Source organism: Onthophagus taurus, chromosome 2 (genome assembly GCF_036711975.1).
Source record: "Onthophagus taurus isolate NC chromosome 2, IU_Otau_3.0, whole genome shotgun sequence".
NCBI classification, from domain to species: domain Eukaryota; kingdom Metazoa; phylum Arthropoda; class Insecta; order Coleoptera; family Scarabaeidae; genus Onthophagus; species Onthophagus taurus.
The window spans coordinates 3,568,988-3,587,068 of record NC_091967.1 but is presented as its reverse complement, the minus strand read 5'-3'; the positions used below and the strand labels follow the sequence as shown (position 1 = coordinate 3,587,068).

The 18,081-nt window shown below is 36.5% G+C and overlaps 1 long non-coding RNA gene across 1 annotated transcript; it reads right to left on the bottom strand.

The window, feature by feature from the left end:
- Nucleotides 1-16,198: 16,198 nt before the first annotated feature.
- Nucleotides 16,199-17,785, bottom strand: LOC111415164 (uncharacterized). Its single transcript, XR_002706355.2, has 3 exons — nucleotides 17,668-17,785; nucleotides 17,345-17,594; nucleotides 16,199-16,452 (listed from the first exon to the last, which is right to left on the bottom strand). It is a non-coding gene; the product is annotated as an uncharacterized lncRNA (long non-coding RNA).
- Nucleotides 17,786-18,081: the final 296 nt, after the last annotated feature.

The window sequence follows — 18,081 nt, the reverse complement described above, 5'->3', positions numbered from 1 at the left end:
AATAAGATGTTCTGTACGCCGGTTGATAATAACAATAACTTTCTGGATGAGGTAAATGCCAACCGCATACCTATACCTCCTTCAGTTGTGTACATATTTCGTAACATACATATATAACCTACATCTATGGTTATTAATGAACCTTTGAGACATCCCAAAATAAAATGGCATTTATTAATTCTTCTTAAATGAGCAATGAATACAACGAGGAATGTGATTTTGATATGATATTATTTTCAAAAAATCATGACAAATTGGAAATTCAACAAATCACTATGCAATTATCAGCATTTATAGCACAAATTGTAAGGTTTTCAAGAAAAGAAACTAGGTTTTAAAATATTTTTTAGTTTTTGAGATATTAATTTTTAAACATAGATAGATTAATGCTTATTTTTCGAATATACTAGAAAATTGTTAAAAATGTTTCTAATTTTTAAGTAATTAATATTTATTTGTATTAAATATAATATTTAATATATGAAGTGGTAAAAAATGTATTCATAGTATTATAAAGAAACACTGTGTTTCGTTTATATTTTCATGTAACACATCACCTGTTGTCTTGTTGCGCATGATACACGTATAGGAAAGTTAACGTTTTGGGTCATATTCATATCGGCTTGACTGTTGCTGGAGTATTAGGCCTCGATAAAGAACCTTAATAATTCATAAAAATTATATCGTTAAGCTCAATAGGATGTAATTTGCAGAATTACCTTCCAAATTAAAAATGTATGTGCTGCAGGCATATTTCATCGGGATTTCTGAGTTGTCTGACGGAAAAATTGCCTCCGGTCACAAGTTTTGAACGCATCCTACCCGACCCCAGGGTAGTTATTACTCCTGTCGTTTGTCATCCAAACTCGCTTTTCTAAAGTTTATTCTTTTTCAGAATTGAAAATGACCTGTTTCCGATATATTCTATACATGTTCACCCCGTGGTTTAAACTGCTTATAATTTATTCAAAACCCGAGAGCGGTTTCCGTCGCAATTGTTTGGCAAATCGCGTGTTTATCGATTTTGACCGTTTTCCCGTATTAATACAAAAATGTGTGACAGCAGAAGTAAAGAACCATTAATGCCAATATTGAACATGCGATCTTCGCTAATCAAACTAGGTCGAAAAAATAACATGTTATCTACATTATCGTGTAAATGCTGCAAATAAATAAATTCAGATCGTTACATGGAGAGAGATAAAAGTTGTTTTTAGAGTATCTCGAAAAATCCCAAGGTTTTCGTCTGATGATTAAAACGAATATAATCTCCAACACAATTGTAAACATATTTGTGTAGGTTAGTACCAAAATATAGAACAAAAAAATGAAACCATTGTTTTAAAGCCGAAAAAATCCAAAGATAGTAAATAGAGATTAAATGTCTTATCTCAGTATAAAAGAAAAACATATATCTTAGTATATAAAAATTGAATAAAAACTGTTACAAAATAAATAATATTTTAGATTTTTACTCCAAGTATCGTGTATATAAATTGTGGGTAAATACTTAAAAACACGCGACATTGCGGAGGAATATTTGAAATCAGATAAAATTCGGCTGTATATTGGCCGTTACGGGGTCGAGTTTATTTTGAGGTTGCCCCCTCTTCATTGAGTGACTCAACAATGAACTTATTGAGGAAGGTCGGGTTCACAAACCGGACGTGTAACGGGCTACCGAATTTTAACGCGACGCTACGTCATCAACTTACAACAGCCGCTCCCAAAATGTTTTATATCTTCAAAGAATATTTCTTGTTTCTTTGATTAATCTTAAACATTATCTTCAACAATAATATTTTAAAACACCTAATAATTTATTTTATTATTATTATTTATGAATTGCAATTATAGTTGTGGTTAAGCAACTTGATTGAATCACTTTGGTATTGTTTGAAAATCACTGATATCGTTAAAATATGCGTGATGCCAAACAAATTTTGGGCAAGTAATTTAAATATTCACCACCTCTTTGTTTGCTACTTCTATTGTGACGTATACTCCGAACCGATTCGATTTTCCAATAAATGCAATAAAATTAAATTATTTGATATAAGATAAACGTTTATAAAATTGGGTTAGCAAAAGTGCATCGACTATTTTTAGTTTATTGGGCAATCCAATAGCTGCTTATCTAATCTAAATTGTTGTCTTCTAACCTTCCCTGACAGTTTATTTAACAAAGATTTTCTTTGAATTTGCTGTTATGGTTTCGGGTTGAATCAATAAAAATTTGTTTATACCGGGAATTTCATATAACTCGCAATATATGAATGTGCATAGAGTTAGAAAATGTGCAGAAAGAATGAATGTGCATTTTATAGGTTCACGAACAAAATGTCAAACCCTCAAACCCTTAAACTTACCCGCGGTGAAATTCTTAGGTTTATCTCTTGATCCCAAGTTAACATGGAATCCACATATTGATGTCATAAGTAAAAAATTAACATCAGCAGTAGATGTCTCAGCAAAATTTCATCTCATGAAGTGGCGAAAATAGCCTATTTTCAAACCACCTCCATAAAGCTGTTGATGCAAAATGTGGTATGGGTGATACTTATTGCGCTTTAATATTCTTAAAATGCTGGTCTTCGATATTCCGGCGTCAATCGCAAGTTGTCCTCAAGTTAGCACTTGAGGATTTACCTCAACGCTAGCTAATACCACAATTTCCTTTTCTTCCGTAGTTACAGTTGCTCGCAGAGTTCTTTTTCTTGGTTCCACATTTCTAGTGTTAGTGAAATCATTCACAACTCTGTAAAAGGTGCTTCTTGAAGGCGTACTTCGATCAGGAAAACGTTCTCGATACAAAGCTTATCAGCAACTTTTCTGCCACTTTCTCCATAAATAAAAATCATTTCGACTATTTCTGCCACACTTAAAGTATCCATGATTTAATGACTTAGTTTAAACACTTTGCCTTAATGTATTCATATTCAATGAATATGTGAAATCAAGTATCGATGATCTCTTGCAAATTTATTCCACAAATGCGATGGTATATGAACCTATGTTGTTAAATAACAATGTTAGTGATATTTTTGAACTTAAGCCAATAACAACAGCCGAATTAAAAGAAATATTGAATGAGATAAAGGGTGGCAATTCTGAAGATAACATAAGTAAGCAGGTTATTCAAATCGGTGGTAATTTGATAATAAATCAACTTTTACTGATCGTGAACTCTTCTATAAGAGACTGTGTTTTTCCTAAGATCTGGAAGAAGACTACAATAGTTCCAGTAGCAAAAATTAAAAATTCGAGAAAATGCTAAAATCAAAGATCTGTCAATACACTTCTGTTATCAGCAAAATGATAGAAAAGTGGTCTATAAACAGTTGAAAGATTTTATTTCTCGCAATGAAGTGCTCTCTGACTATCAGTCGGGGTTCCGAAACGGCCATTCTTGTGAGACTGCATTACAACCAGTGATGGGCGCTGGATAAATACCCGGCGGGTAGGTATTTCTAAAATTTATACGGGTATTTACCCCGGCCCAGGGTAAATACCCAAACAGTGGGTATAAAAGTATACCCACTGTATACCAGTAAAAATATATCAGATTCCAAAAAAAATGAAGAGGAAGATGATGAGGACGTTGAAGACGAGGAATTGTCAACAATCAAAGACGTATTATCATTAGACGAATCTGTCGTAATTTAGATTAGATCAAGTTATTATGATTATTGTCATCAAACACCCTCTGCGTCCAATGTTGGACATAGACCTCCCCTATTCTATTCCATTCGATTGTATTCTGGGCTGTCTGAATCCAATTGTTGGTCATTCTTTTGATGTCTACTTCGTCTGTTCGCTCGCGGTCTCCACTCAAGCAACCTTTTTGTCCACTACTCATTCTTCATTCGCGCGACATGACCCGCCCAGTTCCACTTAAGCTTTGTCATAATGTTGACCACATCATTTACGCCACTTCTTCTTCATATGTCTTCATTTCGTATGTAGTCCCTCAGAGTTAGACCCAGGATCGACCTCTCCATTTATCTTTGCGCTACCTTGGACCCTCCTGGCAGTGGCTACCGTTAACGTTAAAGTTTCGGAGCCTTATGTCATAACAGGAAACACGCATTGATTGAAAGCCTTTTCTCTTCAAGATGTCTCTAAATTTCCTGTAGGCTGTCCATACGAGTGTGATCCTTCTGTTTAGTTCGCTTGTTTGATTATCTGTCGATAAACGAACCTCATAGCCAAGATATACATAACTGTCAACCCTCTCAATCTCATTATTTGTTGATGTTAGAGTTGGAAACAAGATTTATCATAAATTTTGATTTCTCCTCATTGATATTTAACCCGACTCTTGCACACACCTCCTTTAAGTCGTGCAAAATTAGTTTAATCTCTCTAAGGCTATCTGATATAAGAACTATATCGTCCCCGTAGCGCAAATTACTTAAACATTTGCAATCAATGTTTATGTCTTTTTGGGTACAATCCAGTTGCCAAACTGCCATCAACTCAATTTAAATTAAATTTTATAAATGCCTCTAAATACCCATCTTGGGTAAATACCCCCAGGTATATATCCAGGAAATATACTCTTGAAAATAAATACCCGGGTATTTAACAACACTGATTATATCTAAATGGAAATATGTATTGGATACACGAACTAAGATTATATTAGCTGTCTTTTTAGATTTCAAATAAGGCTCGAAACGGTAGATAGAGAACGATTGCTACATAAGCTACGATGTATTGGAGTTAGAAGTAGGACAATTATGTGGTTTAGAAGCTACCTTAAGGATCGAGTTCAACAGGTAAAATTTGGGGATGTACTATCTACAGAAATAGGAACAACTTATGGAGCTAAACGGAATCTTTCTAGTTCTGGGCATACTGATAGTTTTAGTGCTAGTGTTAGACTAGTAGTATTTGTTTTCAGCACTAGATTATAGTATATTTTTATTGAGCTATAACGGACACTGCCTTCCCTGTATTTATCCGTTATATTGAGGTTTTACTGTAATGTCAAATTATATCGATATGTTGCATTTTATATGGGACAGAGTACCTAAGTAGGTACGCCATGCTTCTATGGAAATATAGTTTAGTATATTGCATCTTAAGTGAAATTTACTGTATACAGATTTTAAACTTATATTAATATACAGGGTAATTCAAATTCGACCCCCACAATTGGGATCTCAAAAGAGAAATAGTTAATATAAGAGAAATGGTTAAATGGGGGCAAAGTTGCGTTTCTTAGGCCCACTCTTACCACCTCCTGATAAATTTATCCGATAGATAAATCTAGTTCTTAGCCAATGAGAGCGCTTAAAACCACCGTAACCATGGCAACTATCCTCTAGATCAGCGGTTCTCAAACTTATATCCTTGCGTACCACTACATTACATTACATTACATAGAATACATATCGGGTAGGCGGACCAACCAACCTTGCACCGCGACCCTAAGGATCTATTGTACCCCGATAGATATCGTTATCAAATTTCACCGTGCAGTCGAATGCTCTTAACGAACAGGCAGGGCAGTGGCATAAAACATGCTCAACCGTCTCTGCTTCCTCCGCACATAGTCGGCATTCAACATCGTCGGCTAAACCCAACAAGTTGAGGTGTGCTTTTAATCGGCAGTGCCCAGTAAAAACATCCATTAGAACTTTTATGCTACTACGGGCAAGTCCTAAAATATTCCCGGGTTTGACAGTGGCGATGTTTATAAACACCTTAGCATGTCTCATTCCAGGAGAACTGGTCCACAGTAGGCGAAGTCTCTCTTCAGCCCACAGTCCAATCCTATATTTGGCCATCGCAAATGATACCCCAATTGCTGGTTCCGGTACCACAAACGCTTCAGCGCTGCCATCTCGTGCTAGCTTATCTGCCGCTTCATTGCCAGCAACCCCAGAGTGACCTGGGACCCAGATCAGAGAGACTCTATTATCACAACTCAGTGTGTTTAATGTTCTCTTACAATCATTAACCAGAGCCGACGCCGTTTTCACGGCTTGCAGCGCCTGGAGAGCGGCTTGACTGTCTGAGAAAATTCGTACTGTCATGTTCTTCACCGCTCTTTCAAGAAGGATTTTAGCACCCATATCAATAGCAAATACTTCCGCCTGGAATACAGTACAGTACGTACCCAGGCTGTAGGCTTGCTTAATTCGAGGTGTCTGGCAGTATACTCCTGCTCCTACCCCTTCAGGCGTTTTTGATCCATCTGTGTACAAGCAAATGTCTGCCCGAACCAGAGAATTTTCATTTTCGATCCAGGACTGCCGCTCAGGCAGTACAATCTGGTATCGAGCATTAATCACTGATAGTGATACCGCCAAATCTGACGGCATTGATAGCTCAGTATCAGTGCTTATAATGTCTTCCGCAGCCCATTGGTAGGACATGTCGGAACAGTTTTGAGCATATTGCTTAAATCTGTAAATGGTTGTTCTGGCCACTTTCTCTATATGCAAATGCAGAGGAGATAGGCCAAGCAGAACCTCCATTGCTAGAGTTGGCTGCGTACCACTAAGGCTATTTTAAAAATCAGGTAGTACCACTGAACAAAAAAAAACAATAATGATAATGCAAATATAAACTGTTTTGCGTACCACTTGAGAACTTCTCGCGTACCATCAGTGGTACGCGTACCATAATTTGAGAACCACTGCTCTAGATAGTTTATCAGGAGGATGCTAAAAGTGGGCCTTAGAGGTCATAATTTTTCAACTAAGTTTTTGAATCTAGCCGTTTTAGTTTTTATAGTATGATCGAAAAACAAAAAAAGGCTTTTTCGTTTTTTGCCTATAACTTTTCGTGAATCTGAAAAAACATTTATAAGGCAACTTTTTATGAAAAATGTCATGACACAACATAGAGTTATTCTTTGCTGTGACTCAAAAATCGATTTCTATAAGTTTTGTAAATTGAAGGTGATTTAATTATATCAATCTTGTGTTAATAATTATGAATAGGAAAAAGTCGATTTTAACTACCCACAAAATCCATACAGAGAGGAAGTAAACGACGCGACCGTTGGCAATTGTAAATGAGCGCAGCACAACCGCCCCCACTTATTGCTCTTATTTGGACACATCAGTGGTCGCCGGGCGTAATGAATATTAATCAGAACACGGCCGCCAATTAATACGGATAATTAATTTAAGCATTTCCCAAAGAAACACGCCACGTGTTCGATTGCATTTACCGCGCGGTCTAAATTCGAATTTTGCGTTCGCCCGGATCCGAGCGCACTGCTCGTCCTCGACGGCAATTACGTTAAACGCCGTTCGCTGCGAATTATTTACGACCGCGTTAAACGTTAATATCGTTCAACAATTTACATTTTTACGTAGGTCTCTTCGTTTTGATCTCACGGCTTAATCTGAGCAGATAATGCGACCAACCATGAACCTGAAATATTTAAACGAGACTCAAACTGTGTGTGTGTCGAACAGTAATTAGATATTAAATTAATTTATCCATCCGCTTCATTAACTTTATGGTATATCGTGACTTTTGCCGGTAATACGGTTTGATTAATACAATATTTTAAATATTTTCAAGAGAGACGCCCAACAGACATCGTTGTTAAAGTAAAAATGGCTAACATCGCCTGTGGGCCAAGATCGAGCTCGAGCTCGTCCATCTTAATTTTGTTCGAAACGTGTTTCGGTCCAGGTCGGCCATGGCCGTTCATGGCCGCAGCGATTTTGCGGGCCCATGATCTTCGTTTTTCTTCTTTCCGTTTTATTTTTGACTCCGGGTCCGCGGAACGAAAACGCGAAATAAAAGGGGACCCCGAGAAGCCAGACGGGTATTATTTTCAGAACACACCGGCTGACCTTAATACTTCGGATATTTATTCGACGTCTCAATGTCGTGGCTATATATTTTTGGATTTTGCATTGTTTAAGAGATACTGATATTGAATACAAAAACCGGTGCATTAAGTTGTGTATGTAATGGATTTTTTATTTAATAATCTACTTTGAAAGCCGATATTTTCCATCAAACGTAAGAATTGTGCTTTGCACGAAACCGAATACCAGGTGCGTTGACGTCACCAGGAAAGCGGATTTCACAACAAAAGCAACATAGCGACCTGTTTTTCATTTTACCTTATCGAAACGACACAAAAAACACGGCAAAATAGCTGGGAAATCTCGCGCGATGATAACGAATTGCTTGGCATTGATTAGAGGTATGTTAAATTGTGGTTGAATCGTTGTGGAAAAATGCATGCATGGCAAAAATAGACCATTAAAGTGATACGTGATAGATTCTCTGGATTATTGTTGGCATTCTGCAACAATTCCAAACTGTTTTTAATTTTTAAATTTAAAATAAGGTTTTTTTTTAATGAATAAGATTATAAATGAATCAAATTAATTTCTTAAATAAGATTTATTATACCTTATTTTGCAAAATATTAATTCTCGTTTTTACTTTATCTACGTTATCAGCTTGCAGTGAAATGTGAATGACCTGACGCATATGACTCAGGGCCACACACATTCTGTTATAGTAGATTTCTCTGCATGACGTTTTCGGCGAGTTGAAAATAGCTCGGCCGTATTTTTCGCAATCTCCAGACAAGAGCAAACATCGACGGAAATAAATGGCCCGACGGGAGAGTGTCAAAACAATATTATTTAAGCCTGGTGTGTGGAAACGTTCGTCGAGTTTGGGGTTCAGAGGGGTCCCCCAACCCAGATTAGATAAAAAACGCGCCCGAACAACACTCGTCCAGTGCGATTTTTCTCTCGGCCGTCCGTTACGGTTTTATCGCAGTATCGATTTGGCCAACTGGTCTGATGGGTCGACGACCTCCCCTAATGCGTTTCAGCGTGTACTTATTCCGAAAGAATTGTAAATCACATTTGGCCGAAGGTTGGTTGGAAGGTGTTTTTCGCTATACTACGGTTTCGCGTGCGTTTTTCGCCCCTCCAGTGAGACGACATCAACCCCGTTTTCGTTTCGTTTCGTATTCGAACTGACGAGCTTCGGGGGCGTTAACGGGATTGTTTATTTTCCTTCGGTCGCTTACGCCAGCTATTGTAGTTTTTTTTTTTTTTGAACGGCCGTTGTGTCGCCTGCGGGTTGTTTTTCGATGTCTAGACGACCTATGCGAAGTTAGCCCCCAATTTTTCTAGCCCCCAATTATATAGGATTTTACATGTATAGTATTTTGATTATAACAAGAGAACCAGTCAACCGATTTCGATAAACAATCTCTCATTCGAAAGCTCAATCCTTGGCCAATACGAAAGTGGAAATGCCCGATTCGAAATCTCTCTCGAATTCCGCTAAAATGCCAAAATAATGCAAAGGTACACAAAAATGACCTTTTTTAAACCCGTGCGACGATAGCAACAAACCTCCCAGCAACAAACTTTTACCCGTAATTTCCTATCTACTTTCTTAACTGATATCTTCCTTATAATTAGGGATAGCGAAAAACTAAATGCACCACTTGAAAGCTTGAATCTTTCTCTATCTAAAACCGGGTTTTCGTCTGCCGATAAGTTGATATTAAGATCAATAAAAAATGAAGAACACCGCGCTGTACTTAAAATAGCTCAAAATTACCAAACTTCAAGGCCTTGTGCAATTGTTACGAAACCGACTTTTAAAAAACTGTTAGCACAGTCAGAAAGGGCGCTCCTTCAACTATCTTAATCCGGGTTTTCGTCGGTCAATATCTATCGGCGTCATGCTTAAATCACCCTTAATGTCCATCCCTACACGCAGAAACGCTTAAATACTCTTCCTCTAAACAACTTTCTTATTTGATAGGGAGAAAACTATAGAAACATATCTATCTTATTGAAAATTTTCTGCTCTTTCTAGTGGTGTATAACACGCGGCGATCACGCGCTTGCACACGTACATTTTTGGCCAAAAATTGCTAAATTCACACGTTTTAGCCATTCTTAAACCTTGTTCGGGTCGATAACTTCTTATATGAGCAGGAGAAAACTCTAGAACCATATCTATCTTATCGGAAATTTCCTGCTCTTTCTAGTGATGTATAACACGCGACGATCACACGTTTGCACACGTACATTTTTGGCCAAAAACTGCCAAATTCACACGTTTTAGCCATTCTTAAACCCTGTTGGGGTCGATAACTTTCTTATATGAGCAGGAGAAAACTCTGGAACCATATCTATTTTATCGGAAATTTCCTGCTCTTTCTAGTGATGTATAACACGCGACGATCACGCGCTTGCACAAACACGTTTTGCGCCAAAAACGACTAACGTTGTGGATTTTTCTGTTCTAGTTAATTCCCATTTGTGACAGAGTCTGTCACGACGACCTGAGTGAAAATCATTATAAACGATTTATGGAAAAATCCCTGAAATCGGTCTAAAGATTTAACTTTTGTGCAATTTTTTTGTATAGATTTCAAAATTGTTTTTAACCCTCATTTTTAACCCTTTAACGGTTAGCGGCTTTTATAGAGACCACTTGTCAATAAGGTAAATTAGCACCTTGCCCCTGAAAACTTTATTTATATTTCAATATAAACAACAGAGTTATGGGTTGGGGCGCTTTTTGTGTGAAACTATATACAGCTAATAATATAAAATTTGAAAAAGAAGAGTAGAAAACTAGTAAGAACAACAATAAGTTATACTAAAGGTAGAAATACTAAATCCAAAAATGAAAAAAAGATTTTCTGTTTGAGTACAAATACATTTTAAATCAGTCTATTACTTTGTTCGTTTGTTTACATACTTTGTTATGATTAGTAGAATATTTCAAACATATTCACATTTAGTTGTTCTTTAGTAATAATCCGTTTACAAAAAATTATTTTTTATGTAAGTAAGACTTCCAGGCAGTAAAGCTGTGCAGTAAAGTCGCTGGAGTCGTTTAAACAATCGTACGTACTTAATTAGCAAATTTAGAGATCGGGCATTTCCATTTTCGCATTCACCATGGATCATACTTTGGATGGAGATGTTGACGACTAAAATTGATCAAATAATAAAGGAGATAATTGACTTATTTGATTAATTAATTTTTTGTGTTTTATTCAAAATTCTTAAATATTTCGAATCGGGCATTTTGACATATGCATTCAGCCAGACGTAAGCTTTCATTTGAGATATAAAACATTAAAATCCGTCAAACCATTCTTTAGTTATAGCGAATGTAATCAAAATTATTTTTTTCTTATTGGGGGCTAGACTTTCAGTCGGCAGATTCAGGGGGTCATTTCAATGGCTGTACGCAGGTAATTAGTAAATTTTGAAATCGGGCATTTCCACCTTCGCATTCATTGTAGATCATACTTTCGATCGAGATGTTGATGACTAAAATAGGTCAATTAGTTAAGGAGATAATTGATGTGTTTGATTAATTCGTTTTTTGTGTTTTAATCAAAATTCTTAAATACTTCGAATCGGGCATTTCGACAACTGCATTCAGCCAGGCGAAAGCTATCGATTGACATATAAAACATTAAAATCCGTCAAACCGTTCTCTTATTATAGTCGATTTAGTTAAAATTAATTTTTTTAAATTGGGGGCTAGACTTTAACGGTCGTTTATAAGTGCGTAAACAACGGGCCGAACACGGTGTCATTCCGTGGGCTGTACAAGGTTAACGGGAGAGAATTGGAATCGGGCATTTTGTGATTTCGATAGAAGAAACTATGACGAATCGAATGACGTATAGATCTTGATCATCGGGTACATCGTTTACGAGTTATCACCACTTAAAAAAGGTCATTTTTGTGTTATTTTCGTGTACCTTCGCATTATTTTAGCGTTTTAGCGGAATTCGAGAGAGATTTCGAATCGGGCATTGTTTATCGAAATCGGTTGACTGGTTCTCTTGTTATAATCAAAATACTATACATGTAAAATCTTATCTAATTGGGGGCTAACTTCGCATAGGTGTCTAGACGGTCGACGTTGCAATTTTACAGAAATATTGGGGGTATTATTAAGAGACAAATCATCAAAAATGTTTATCCAATAAAATTTTAATAAAAACAAAAACAACTTGCTTACAATGATTAATAATCACGTGGTTTAAACTCGTGATATTTCAGTAATATCACCCGCTGTTCAGCAAAGGCGTGTCTCCTCGAATGCTGCAACTCAACGTCGTCGCCGTCGTTGCTGTAGGTGTGACAATACCAACGACGAGAACGGGGCGGCATATGACTTTGATCGATGTCCGTCATTGAAAATTTGCTTTACTTACTAACCGAAAAAAGTGGCCACATAAAAACATACATATAGTTTTTAAAAAATTGAAATAGCTGCACGCGAACACTGCGCCTTGAGTTTTAATCCTTTTAATTTTTTTCACACGAGTTAATCCACACACATCTAAATATAGATCATAACAAATTACATCATACCTGAAAAATATCACAAAATCAATATGGAAATGAATTAATAAATAAATCAATCACTTCTAAGATTGTTTTGAGCGTAATTTAATCAACGTGTGACATGAATTTCAGTAAGCAGCGCGGTATTGGTGCGTTCGGAATTGTCATTACTCAAGATTAAACGTGATCGACGTTTAATTAAACGATTTATCCAATTATCCAGTACGCTCCTATTAATTAAAGAATTTCTTTTAAAAAGATGGATTCGTAAAAATGAAATGAAAGTTTGTGATTTACATCGAGTTACAACTGTTTAAAACAAAATCTCTGTTTTATCACGGCTTCTCCAACCCTCTCATTCGCATCTTTCCATTGGTTTTTGATTTTGTCGCAAGCTATGTTGCTAACCCTAAGTGCGGTAAATACATCGCAGTGTCTCAGGTGTAAGTGAGGCGAAGTCATTGATTCCCTGCTTTGGTTTAACTAAGATGTTACAGTCCAATTAGGTCTTCCAATCTTGTAGCACCTATGCGAAGTTAGCCCCCAATTAGAAGTATTGTAGTAACAATCGCTTCACTTTTCCTCTGAAGATGGACAACGGCAACTCAGAATAGGCTGGTGGCAATTTACTATATAATTTTATGCACATATAATTATGTGCATAAAATTGATGCGGTGCTGTGGAATGGCGATTCTGTTCTTCTGCCTAATGTCATGTTGGTGGATATCACTATGAGATGTATATCTCATTTTACTATTTCAGGTAGACGCTAGGGACAGTTAATATTTGCATCGCTTTAAATATGCTTCTGCAGCTATCTCGCGGTCCTGCACACGTCAAAGCTCTAAGGCAGCGATGCACAGACTTATTAAGACTAGGGGCCACTCGGGCAAATCATGAACTGATGGCGGGCCGCCAGAAGTATAGGTAATTAAAGACAATAAAGAATTGATAATAATGTATTAAAATTGAAAAAGAATTTATTAATTTGAAGCGTGGCACTGCATAGTGCTTACAATCATTTTTATATTTGGCTCAAATTTACTTGTAGCAACACATAAAACTGCTTCCAAACATTTGCAAGGCGGTTTCGATTTTTGTTTTATTATTATTTGTATTGAAAAAGTTTGTTCACATATATAGGTAGAACCAAATAAGCTGGCACATTTCAGAGCGTTTATGCGCAACTCTTTGTACGACTTAGCCACCTTACTTCTGTATAATACAGTAAATCTCCATATTCGCTTTCGATGTCATCAAGGAATTGTTTGAATTACCTGTCATTGAGTCCTCGTGATTTTATGAAATTTACAGTCGAAACTACCACTTTCATGACATTTTAAAATTCAATTTTTTTAGAACAGAGGGCTTCTTGGTGTATAATGCAGTGAAACTGTATGAGATCTTCAGCGTTTATGTTTTTTTTTTGCAGATGCTTTTTCAGCAAAGTAACTAGACCGGAATTGACACCAATCATCGAAGGAGCACCGTCAGTCGCAACTCTTGAGTTGATCATTGAGTATATCAACTCCTTTGGTTTGACCTTTCAATGAACACATTCGTAATAACTCTTCTAAGACTTCAAAATCTTGAGTAACACCTCGTATGAATATGAGAAGTTGAGCTGTGGAACTAATATCAGTGGATTCGTCGAGTGCTAATGAAGAAAATTCAATGATCTTAGTTTTTTCAGTTAATTGTTCCGCAATATTACCTGACAAAGACATAATTCGTCTTTGGATACGATTCAGTTGAATTTTCTCAAACTTTTTTGCTGCTTCTGGACACATTTTCTTAGCGGCAATTTCTATACATTCTTTTACAAAATCCCCATCATTGAAGGGGCGACTTCGCTTTGCTATCATTCGAGAAATTTCATAACTAACTTCTGTAGCTGTTTCTGAATCTTAAATGGGTTTTATAAACATAGCTTGCTGACCAATAAGCTCCCGTTTTAAAGACAACATTTTTTGCTTTCTTAAGTCGCCTGTAAACTTGATAAAAGTAGGATGCTGCGTTTCATAGTGCCTTTTTACATTATATTCCTTTGCAATCGCAACAGAATTCTTGCAAATTAAACAAACGACTTTGTTATGCGATCATACGAAAAAGTATTTCTCAGTCCAAATTTCTTGAAACTGCCGATTTTCATCTTTAACCTTACGTTTTTTACTAGGTCCTGGCTTGTCCATGTTGTGTTCTAATCCTGGCTAGGATTAACACAGCACCTGAAAACAATTACAGTACCTACATAAATTACCCATTCTTGGCGCGGTATTTGAATGAGTTTCATAAGTTTTATGGACGTCGCTCACAATATCAAAAGAAACAAAGTACTTTAATATTTATTATTTTTCGAATGTACGAGAATATTATTTTTGCTGTCGGCGGGCCACCAGTATTCGACCAGCGGGCCGCGGTCTGTGCATCCTTTTGCTGGATTAAGAGCTTGGAAATTTGAGACGATGATCATCACAACTCGATGCTTCAAGGCGTAGTAGATGAGAAGAATTTCATTAAGGGCATCAATTACTACCTCTTAACACATTATTCAGTATTTGAAAGCATTTTATGGATGGAACATAAACAGTATCGGCACTAGATCCAGATTTCATAGAATCCTTAATATATTTTTTTGTTCCTGTGAATATGTCGATCTAATATTTTCATAAGCTTCAATCTTCATAAACTTGTTGTTTTGATAACCTGTCTTTATAAGTAACACTTTTAATTTGCCATAAACATTCATGTTTGACATTGGCAGTTGTAAATAGTGGGGGTACGCTACTCGACCGAAAAAATAGAATCGAATGGATCTACTCAACTAAATCGTTTTACTAAACTACTCGACTAAATTGTAATGTCCGCTCGTAGCGAGTTACTAAATTGCTCGCTACTCGACTAAATTACTAAAGGTGTCTGTACGAACCTTAAGTCTGGTTTAAAGGTACGTTTTCCTCCATGGTCGCCAGTCGTAGACGACTGCGACTAAGTAGCGGCTACTATTTCGCAAGTACACATGCAACGTATTTTAAATCTGTATGTTTTCCTCACGACGACTTAGGCGCTCTTCGCCTGGCGACTAGTAGCCTGTCTGCTTTGGGAGCATACAAGCGAATTGGTCGCTTGCGAATTTAGGTAGACTCTATAAAACAGTTAGTTAATTAACGAATAGTACAAGATAATAGGCTATTGTTAAACTTTGCTTTCTTGCCAGATTACGGCACCTTCGCTTGCAAAATAATCTGCAAATCTGCTACGTACTTGAAAACCTTCGGCGCAAGCAAATCCTCCTGTTCCTTTGAGAGGAATCATATTTTCAGTAGGAAGTGGAAAAAGGTTTTCCTCTAAATTCATTTGTCTAGGATTGTTAAGTGTACATTCGTTACGCAACATATTATGTATACAACAGCAAGCAAGAATAATTAGATCATCAGTGCTAGATTTTACATTAATAGGAGAAAAAAAAATTCGAAATACATGGCAAAGTATACCAAAAGCGTTTTCTGTTACTCTTCTAGCTCGAGACAGTCTGCAATTAAAAACTGCTTTCTTTTTGTCCTCTAAAACTTGATTTTTTGGGTAAGGTTTCATGACATATTTGTCAAGTTTAAACGCATCATCTCCAACAATAACATGCGGTAAAATCACATTTTTTGAACGGGGAAGTAATGCAGGTGGAAGGAAATTGAATTTTTCACCGTAAATTTGTTGTCCAATTTCAGATTTTGACAAAATTCCTGCATCGCCCTCTTTCCCATAGGATCCAATGTCCACATACAGAAATTTGTAATTAGCATCAACAAGAGCTAACAGCACTATTGAAAAATAATTTTTATAGTTAAAAAATAGTGAGCCGGCCTCTTATCTGGACACATAATTCGTATGTGTTTTCCGTCGATGGCTGTGATAACGTTAGGAAAATTCCAACGATTCCAAAATTCTTCAGGCTTTCCTTTTAAATCAAGTTCTGAAGGATGTGGTAGTAGAATTGGCATTAGTTTTTTACACAAACTTTGTAGGACAATTGGTACAAACACGCTGATGTAGCTGTAGGAGATTCGAAACGCAAATGATATAGATCTGTAAGACTCCCCTGTTGCAAGAAACCTGCAAAAAAACAGAATTCTTAAATAATATGACGTATAAAATTTTAAGTATTAACATTTCTTTTAAGTTGCGTCTTGCAAAAAAAGGTGGAAGAACATTCGGGACAATTATTACAAACAAAAAAAGAACACCCAAATGCCAACAGGAAGTGCCTCAAAAAACCGGAAAAGAAATCCAATTTTGGAGCAGTTAGGGTTTTTAGATGTTGTTGAACATAAAAGAAGGTAAGCATGACATAACCGGTTAAAAAAAAATAAATACATTTATGTATCTTTACTATTGCAGCGTGCTGACAAATATGCAAGTTGATAATATACAATCGGTTGCTAGGGAAGCGAACACTGAAATTAACGCAGAAGAATCTGACGAAAGTATACAGGAGGAAATACCGCTTGAAGTGCCAACATGCAGCGCGTCGAAAAGAAAGCCAAATTTTGCAAATGAAATTTTGGCTGCAGTAAAGAAAAATCGGTTGGAAAGAGAAGTTATAATAAGTCAACTAAATTCGGCACAAACTGTGTCAACTGAAGACGAAACAGACATGTTTTTCCAAAGTCTTGCGATGACTGTAAAAAAATTTCCACCCCTATTAAAGGCACAGACCAAAAGAAAAATTTTTACTGTTATATCAGAAGTTGAAGTGGAAGCATTGCTCCCACAAGCAGCACAACCTTCTCGGCTGTATTCATACGAAACCAGCTGTACTAGCTCACCCTCTCCTTCAAGCTGGGAACAAAGAAATTATCATGTGGGCGAATCCAATGACCAGCAAGATTGCTCTAATGCAGCACATTTTTTTAATTGACTTACTGAATAAAACAATAGCTTTAATAATGTTGCATTTTTACTTACAATATAGTAAATATAGTAAAAATAAAGGAAATTTGCTTACCTTAACGTTATTGCCAATTTTTCTCCTGGTGTTATTGGGTCCTTCACACGGTTGTAGGGTTTTGTTACAAGATCATCTTGGATGAGTTCCAATATATAATTAAATTGATATCGTGTGATTCGAAAAAACTCTTTAAATCTGGTTTCATTATCTTTTAAATACTGGTTTACCAATATTGATTGAAATCCTTCCAATTTTCTCCGCTGAAACATGGATGATATTTTTTTCCTTTTTTCTTCACTTTCCGAAACTAAAGAAAAAAGTAAATTTTCCTCTTCTTCTTGATAATTTAATAACATTAAAATCAAATTTCTTTGTCGTACTTTGTTCATCTTTATACGTTTTGTCTCGAGTCTAAGAAAATACACAATATACACTGTATACTTGCGAACTAAACGTCGACGACTGACGACCATGGAGGAAAACGTACTTAATAAAAAATTCGTCAGCGAATCAGTCGTCGCTACTCAGTCGCAGTCGTCGGCGACCGGCGACCATGGAGGAAAACGTACCTTAACGAAGACATTATAGTCGAATCAGGAATATACGTTCTTTCCTGATTACGCTGAGGTCGCTTGTTGCCAAAACTCTATGATTAGTATTATGTACATATTGCCTCGGCCGCAAGCGACTTCGGCTTTGCTTATAATGAGAATCATATACTATTAATAAGTATACAAGATATACCTAGGTATGATACAATGCTTTTATTACATAATTTTCGAACAGACAACCTT